Genomic DNA, 9,047 nt, shown 5'->3' on the forward strand with positions numbered 1-9,047 from the left:
TTTTTGTACCGCTTAAAAAAAATCTAAAACTTTTTGTACAAAATCAGTAATCTAAATCGCCCTATTTTGACAACCTATAACTTTTTCATTTTTCCATATATAGGGGGTATGAGGGCTCATTTTTTGCGCTGTCATATTTACTTTTTATCGCTACCACATTTGCAGATTTAAAACTTTTAGATCATTTTTTATTAATTTTTTAAAATAAAATGTGCCAAAAATTTAAATTTTTACGTTTACGCCACTTACCATACGGGATCATTAACATTATATTTCGATAGTACGGACATTTACGCATGCGGCGATACCAAATATGTTTATAAAAAAAAATGTTATGCTTTTTGGGGGTAAAATGGGAAAATTGACAATTTTCATTTTTATTGGGGGAGGGGATTTTTCACTTTTTTTTTACTTTTTATTTTTACATTTTTCAACTTTTATTTTACACTTTTTATATCCCCATAGGGGACTATCTATAGCAATCCTTTGATTGCTAATACTGTTCAGTGCTATGTATAGGACACAGCACTGATCCGTATCATCGGTGATCTTCTGCTCTGGTCTGCTCAATCTCAGACCAGAGCAGAAGACACCGGGAGACGGCCAGAGCCAGGTGAGGGGACCTACGGCTGCCATGGATGATTGGATCACCCGCAGCGCTGCCGCGGCGATCCGATCATCCATTCAAAGTACCGCACAGCCGCTGATGCCGTGGTCAGAATTGATCACGGCATCTGATTGGTTAATGGCAGATGTCGGCCATTACCGGCAGGTTCCCGGCTGCTACTACCAGCCAGAACCTGCCGTGTATGACGCGAGCATCGTTCCGATGCTCGCGGTCATACACAGGACGTAAATGTATGCCCTGGTGCGGGAAGTCCCAGCAAACCAGGACGTACATTTATGTCCGTGGTCGTGAAGGGGTTAAAGGGAATCTGTCACTAGTTTCACCTGCACTAATCAGCAGTACTGGCTGGTAGTGCGGGTGACACTGATTAAAATGATACCTTTTGTGTCTGATTCCGTTGCTGCGTTTCAGATATATCTATATTTTTCTGAATAGGTGGGCGGGGCTACGATCGTTCGTTCAGTGCTTGACCCGGCTTTTTATATTCACTTAATTTCCTGCTCTGTCTTAGTGCCTACTGCACAAAGCAAAACTAGAACTCCCAGCATTCTCAGACAGCTGGGCATTCTGGGAGTTGTAGAGGCCGCAATCAAAGCCCCGCCCATGCCTTGGCTGCTCATTTACATATTCATAATAATAAAGATATCTCCAGAACACAGCGACGGATCCAGACATGGAAGGTATCATTTTATTCAGTGTCACCTGCACTACCAGCCAGTACCGTTGGTTAGTGTGGGTGAAACTAGTGGCAGATTTCCTTTAATACAGCTCTAATCCTGGCAGGAGATATCTATTAATAACTATTAATATTAATAAATTCCATTAATAACTAGTAGAAAATATGGCACGCACCACTCGATGAAGAAAAAAGCTCTATTTCATGCGTGCAGGTACCTGGTGAGTGCCATCTCCATCTTCTCTCTGGTTATTAATAGACAGAGAGATCAGTGTGGAAAATATTCAATGGCTCAATAACAGTGAAGACAACACAATGTAACTATAGATAGATGTGTAGAATGGCTTTTTATTGATGTCCCTGATGATCTCTACTTAATGTATCTGAGAGCAGAGAAGATATGACTGCGCACCCCGGGAGGGCGGAACAATCAGGAAACAACTCATTAAATGGCAAAAACTACGTAACATTTATTGATGGGATCCGAGTATAATACAAAGACGATGACAGCAACTATAATGGTTAATCTCCAGGTACATGTTCTATCTTTTCTATCCATGTATCTATTTTATATTGTTTCTATCTATCTATCTCATATCTATCTATCTATCTATTAACAGAAGAATACAGCAGCACACTGCTAGCACAAAGATATAGATAAAACATGAGTATATAGATACAACATGAGAAGCTATACAGCTATGGTGCAATAAATGAAAGTATAAAATTGTGAAGTAATGAAATAGTGAGGTACTTAGCTTGCAATTTGGCGGCCAAATAGCTTGGACCGTCATGTTGTATCTATACACTTTATCTATATCTTTGTGCTGGCAGTGTGCTGCTGTATTCTTCTGTTGCTGTATATTTAGCCCAGCAGCCTGCACCTGTAAGCCAGGTCCATATAATAGTTTGGAATCAATAGTGCTGGCCAACTTATCCTTTGTTTGTATTACACATATGGGGGAGTGGCCACCTCCATGTTGGCTCTTGCATCCCAACCACCGCTATCAGGTGTATAAAAGGTGACTTGGATGTTTCAGATCCTGCAATGCCTGCTGAACTATTCACACAGAGGCATATTCACAGTGTAGGGTCCGTCCCAATGAGGTCACCTTACCGTGGTGGGACGGTCCAAGCTATTTGGCCGCCAAATTGCAAGCTAAGTACCTCACTATTTCATTACTTCACAATTTTATACTTTCATTTATTGCACCATAGCTGTATAGCTTCTCATGTTGTATCTATATACTCATGTTTCACCTATATCTTTGTGCTGGCAGTGTGCTGCTGCATTCTTCTGTTGCTGTATATTTAGCCCAGCACCCTGCACCTGTAAACCAGGTCCATATAATAGTTTGGAATCAATAGTGCTGGCCAACTTATCCTTTGTTTGTATTACACATGTGGGGGAGTGGCCACCTCCATGTTGGCTCTTGCACCCCACCCACCGCTATCAGGTGTATAAAAGGTGACTTGGATGTTTCAGATCCTGCAATGCCTGCTGAACTATTCACACAGAGGCATATTCATAGTGTAGGGTCTGTCCCAATGGGACGGTCCAAGCTATTTGGCCGCCAAATTGCAAGCTAAGTACCTCACTATTTCATTACTTCACAATTTTATACTTTCATTTATTGCACCATAGCTGTATAGCTTCTCATGTTGTATGTATAGACTCATGTTTTATCTATATCTTTGCGATAGCAGTGTGCTGCTGTATTCTTCTGTTGCTGTATATTTAGCCCAGCAGCCTGCACCTATAAGCAAGGTCCATATAATAGTTTGGAATCAATAGTGCTGGCCAACTTATCCTTTGTTTATCTATCTATCTCATATCTATCTGTCTATCTATCTATTTCATATCTATCTATCTCATATCTATCTATCTATCTATCTATCTATCTATCTATCTAATATCTATCTATCTCATATCTATCTATCTGTCTATCTATCTATTTCATATCTATCTGTCTATCTATCTATTTAATATCTATCTATCTATCTCATATCTATCTCATATCTATCTATCTATCTATCTCATATCTATCTATCTATTTCATATCTATCTATCTATCTATCTATCCATCTCATATCTATCTATCTCATATCTATCTATCTCTTATCTATCTCATATCTGTCTATCTATCTATCTAGATTCTTGTAGGAGAACCGCACTCCTATGCAATAACGTGTGCAAGCTGGTCCAACCCGGCAGGGTCCCCAAAATATCCGAAAAAAATGCAGCAGCACTCCGTGGCGGATGAAAAAAGTGGAGTTAGGCTTTATTCATCAAGTGCAGTACACAACGTTTCGACCGTCTCACACGGTCTTTGTCAAGCTTGACAAAGACCGTGTGAGATGGTCGAAACGTTGTGTACTGCACTTGATGATTAAAGCCTAACTCCACTTTTTTCATCCGCCACGGAGTGCTGCTGCATTTATTCGTATCTATCTATCTAGTTGGTTGATGGGGGCTTCGGACAATGGTGGCAGAGAGGGGATTGCACAAGGATGATGGTAGCGGCATTTCTCTGGGGAACTCCCTTTGTGTGTATGCCCCCTAGCTGAAGATGAATGATGCAATAACAGCCAGAGACAATGGAGTTGGATTTTTATTTTTCCCAGGGATCAATCTGTTTGGCTCACAGTTTTCTTTTCTTTCTAGTCTTTGTTCGTTCGGAACTCCAATTCCCAGCTGTGGGGTACAGGTCTGTTATATCCATGAAGTGAAAGCCACAAGAACTACCTCTGTAGTATGCACTAGGCACGGCTGTAAAACTACTTGGGTCCTAGTATCTAGCTATGAGGCCCTTGTACATCTTATCACCACAGACAAAACTTTGTTTCTCACCTACACTTAGTCTAAACAGGCAACTCAGCTAGAACTACTCACTCCATACTGCCCTGGAGTATACTGTCATCTATCCTGGCAAGCCAAGATCCAATTCCCTTCTAACAAGTTGTGTGTAAGTGTATGGGTTAAAGGGGTATTCCAGGCCAAAACTTTTTTTTATATATCAACTGGCTCCGGAAAGTTAAACAGATTTGTAAATGACTCCTATGAAAAAATCTTAATCCTTCCAATAGTTATTAGCTTCTGAAGTTGAGTTGTTGTTTTCTGTCTAACTGCTCTCTGATGACTCACGTCCCGGGAGCTGTGCAGTTCCTATGGGGATATTCTCCCATCATGCACAGCTCCCGGGACGTGACATCCTCATTCAGCAGTTAGACAGAAAACTTCAGAAGCTAATAACTATTGGAAGGATTAAGATTTTTTAATAGAAGTAATTTACAAATCTGTTTAACTTTCCGAAGCCAGGTGATATATATAAAAAAAAGGTTTTGCCTGGAATACCCCTTTAACACTTTTACAACCTTACCCTTGCCTGGTAGCATCACAGTATAAAGCTTAATGCAGGGTAAAACAAAGTACCGTAAACCAAACAAAATATAAAAGACACATAAAACATTTACACACACGCTTTGTGGTGGACTCTTGGGACACTATACAACCATTTACAACAATATTATAGAAATTGTAAGGGTCCCCAAAATCTGCTACAAATCTGACAACAATCTGACAACAATCCCATGCATGTGAATGGAGTTTCTACAACCTATATGCTGAATTTCTGCTGGCAGCTCCTCTAATACAGTGGTCTCCAAAACTGTGGACCTCCAGAAGTTGCAAACCTGCAACTCCCAGCATGCCCAGAGAGCCAACGGCTGTCCGGGCATGCTGGGAGTTGTAGTTTTGCAACAACTGGAGGGCCACAGTTTGGTAACCACTGCTCTAGTAAATATGTCAGATTTAAAGGGGTACTCCAGTGAAAAAAAAAGGTTTTAAAATCAACTGGTGCCAGAAAGTTATATAGATTGGTAAATTACTTCTATATAAAAATCTTAACCCTTCTAGTACTTATCAGCTCCTTTATACTCCAGAGGAAGTTGTGTAGTTCTTTCCAGTCTGACCACAGTGCTCTCTGCCACCTCTGTCCGTGTCAGGAACTGTCCAGAGCAGGAGAAGGTTTGCTATGGGAATTTGCTTCTACTCTGGACAGTTCCTGACATGGACAGAGGTGTCAGCAGAGAGCACTGTGGTCAGACTGGAAAGAACTACACAACTTCCTCGGGAGCATACAGCAGCTGATAAGATTTTTTTCATAGAAGTAATTTACAAATCTGCATAACTTTCTGGCACCAGTTGATTTGAAAACACTTGTTTTTCATCGGAGTACCCCTTTAACCCAATAACTCCAAAGAATTATTTGGAAGAAAAAAAATCCCCATATAGTTTAGCAGGATAAAGTAGAAAAACCTAATCCTTTCATACAACTCTTTTACAAGTAAATGTAATAGGCAAGATACTGTCAGTAAAACAACTTTCCCATGACCAGGGAGGATAAAAACCACATTACCCTCAGCAGATTCTCATTTTCTCTTAGTTCTTTCTGTTGAATATTCTGTCCTGTTCATTCGCCATTGACCTTATTATTTTCTTCCAAAACTTTCAACAATTAAACTCATTGTTATGGAAATGTAGAGTAAGGCTAAGTTTCTATTTGGTTTTTTTTTGTGCGTTTTTTCCCAAAAGAAATGCCAAAACGTCCCTCATGGCGTTTTTGTTCATTGAAAAAAAATGCTGCGGCCAGATGTTAGCTTTAAATCAATAAGAAATCGCAAAATAATTTTTCCACTTTGCATTTTTCAGTTTGGTGGTTTTTTTTTGTTTGTTTTTTTTTTATCCTTTTTGCGTGTTTTCACTCTTTTTTGGCATTTTTCAGCTCCTTGGCGGTTTTGCAAAGTCGCAGTATTTTGAATCTATGGCATTTTTGTTCCCCTGAAATTGTGGAGTTTTTCTCCTATTGAAGTCTATGGGAGTAAAAAAAAATGGCAAGAAAAATTACATGTGGGTTTTAACTTTGGTGTTTTTGCAAGCGGTTTTTATTCATTTTTGGACTTTAGCGATCCCAAAAATTGATAGAGATACCTTTTTTTTAATTTTTTTTTTAATTGTAGGGTACCATTAAAAAAAAAAAAAAAAAAAAAAGGATGCAGTTGTGATGGAAAAAATTACGAAATTAATCCTTTTTTTTTATAGAAATTTTTATTCATTTTTAAAACAGGGATCAATTTATGTGGGCACAAAGGGCACTAAAAATGCAGCCGACAATAATACAAATGTAATGTGTGTGTGTTTTTCACTTTTTTTTCTTTAAAAAAAAAACATTTTTAAGGTAGTACTACTACTCCCAGCATGATACACACAGTTCCATGATGGGAATAGTAGTACCTGTACTTCTGACACCCTTTGCGATCCTTCTGTATAATGTATAGATGCGGCTGCCGCTCTTCTATGGTCCCCTGCACTGACGTATATATACACCTATTCATATTTTCCAGATGGTTCCAGCCAATCACAACTCTCTGTGGGAAATATGAATAGGTGTAAATATACGTCAGTCCAGGGGACAATAGAGGAGCGGCAGCCGCATCTATACATAATACAGGAGGATCACAACGGGTGTCTGTCGTTAACTGCATGTACTACAGCTCCCAACATGGAGCACACTCTGCTCCATGCCGGGAGCAGAAGTACCTGCAGTTAAGGACAGATCACAAAGGGTGTCACTCCTGACACCCGCTGTGATCATCCTTCACCCCTGAGATGCGGAGAGGCTTTCTCCTGCGCTCGCATCTCTTCTCTGTACTCCAGCCGGAAACTCACCATTCATATTTCCCTCTGAGAGCAGTGATTGGCTGCCACCATCCGGCCAATCCCCACTCTGGGCGCAAAATATGAATGAGTGATGTGAATTTCTATTCGGATTATAGTGCAGAAATGCGAGTGCTGAATAGAGCCGCTCCCCATCTCTGCTATATTATGGACGATCAGGAGTGACACCCGGGGCAATCTGTCTATTAGTAAAGGAACTACTAGTACCTAAAAAATATAAAAAATAAAGAAAAAAAAGTGAATAACACACACACTACATTTCTACTATTGTCGGCTACATTTTTAGTGCCCTGCCCGCTGACATAAATTGATCCCTGTTTAAAAACGAATAAAAATGTTATTATAAAAAATATGAATTTCGTTAAATACGTTTTTTTTCCATCACTACTGCATCTTTTTTTAGATGTACTCAGGCCTACTCCTGTTGTCGAGGAGGTTTGGCCTAACCAGCGGGTATCAACCAAAGTACCTTGGCCTACTCCAACTGCTGCGGAGGTTTGGCCGGACCAACAGGCACCCACAGTTCATCCCCCAGTGGCACAAGCTGCTGCTGTACAAGTGGTGGTCACTGTGAGTCCAACCATCAATGAATTCCGTTTGTCCCATGTCTCATGGAACACACGTGTCAACCCCATGGAGGGGGCCCAGTCTTGTATATGTCCAAGCCTAAAAAAATGTCTGACCGACGAGGTTAGAATGGAAGATTACCTACGTAAAAGAAATGTTCTATTTGTGTACTCGTGTACAGTAACTTTACCAAACTTGGTCGTACCAGGTTTACAAGCTATTTTTAAGCACAGTGCCTGATGAACTAGTGAAGAAAGTTTTGTAGTAACCAATTTCGTAAGTGTTGTGCCCAGCTACAGCTGAGAGTCCCCTCAGTAACCTGACAAAGACTGAGCTCTTAGAACCTGAACTCTATAGTGTATCTGGACTACTGTATCATGGACATCTGTGTAAATACCGCCATAGTAATATATTGTCGCTCCCCATTATGCTCAAAGGATATATTTGTGTTTTATACTAAAATGGTTGTAGTATAATAAAATGTAAATCATTGGTTGTACACCGAACATCATGGTGTACCGTGTTTTCTGGTGTCTTGCAGTTTTCTTTGAAGGGGGTATTCTGAACAGTCGGGAGAAGCAACATTTCACCCCATCGCCAACATCATGTACTACACATAGTCATTAAGTACACATAAACGCATGTACACATGTCTAATGTACATTAGGATTGTAGCACTCACTACATCACAGTCCATTCAAATGTCTTTAAGTTGTTGCATATGTCTAATGTAATTGCTTGTGTCCACATGCTCAGGATACTTTGCTGGCCAGAAGGTATTCCTGTTCCCACAAAGCACGTAACCTAAAAGGTCAAAGGTTACACGTGTCAAATGTTATCTAATAAATGTCTAAATATGTCTAGTGTTCTGGGGAGAAGTGTGTAATGCCAAGGGACCCCAGTAGCCAAGGCATTGGGCAGAAAGGCTCCGGCAACCAAATCCTCCAGTGTCATGTCTTAGTCATATTTATAAAGTGTTGCTAAATACATAGTCAAATGTTATATGCATAGTCAAATGTCATAAAATGCATAGTCATAGTCCATAAGTCATGTTTATACTATAGTCATAGGTGTGTTGTCATTGGTAGACATAGTCCTTATTCTTCAGTAATCCATGGTTATTTTCAGTTATACAATTTATCAGAGCATGTTTGGACATTGCATCTGATACAGAGACTCTATTGGACAGAGACTCTATTGCATCTGGCCTTGGACTATTATTTTCCCTGCCTAACCTAGGACTAGTGGTGCTACCTTCGGTGGTTACATAGGCAAACCACACCCTGGCATCACAAACACTAAGGCATTAACACCATTTACCCCTGGGCAACACCATCTGCCCCTACACCTCACATCGCACCCCGACACCACAGTAGTATATTAATAACTAGAATAATTAAGCAGCCCCTGTCTCACATCCAAAGAACTCAAAATTGCAG

Source organism: Hyla sarda, chromosome 3, assembly GCF_029499605.1.
Source record: "Hyla sarda isolate aHylSar1 chromosome 3, aHylSar1.hap1, whole genome shotgun sequence".
NCBI lineage: Eukaryota > Metazoa > Chordata > Amphibia > Anura > Hylidae > Hyla > Hyla sarda.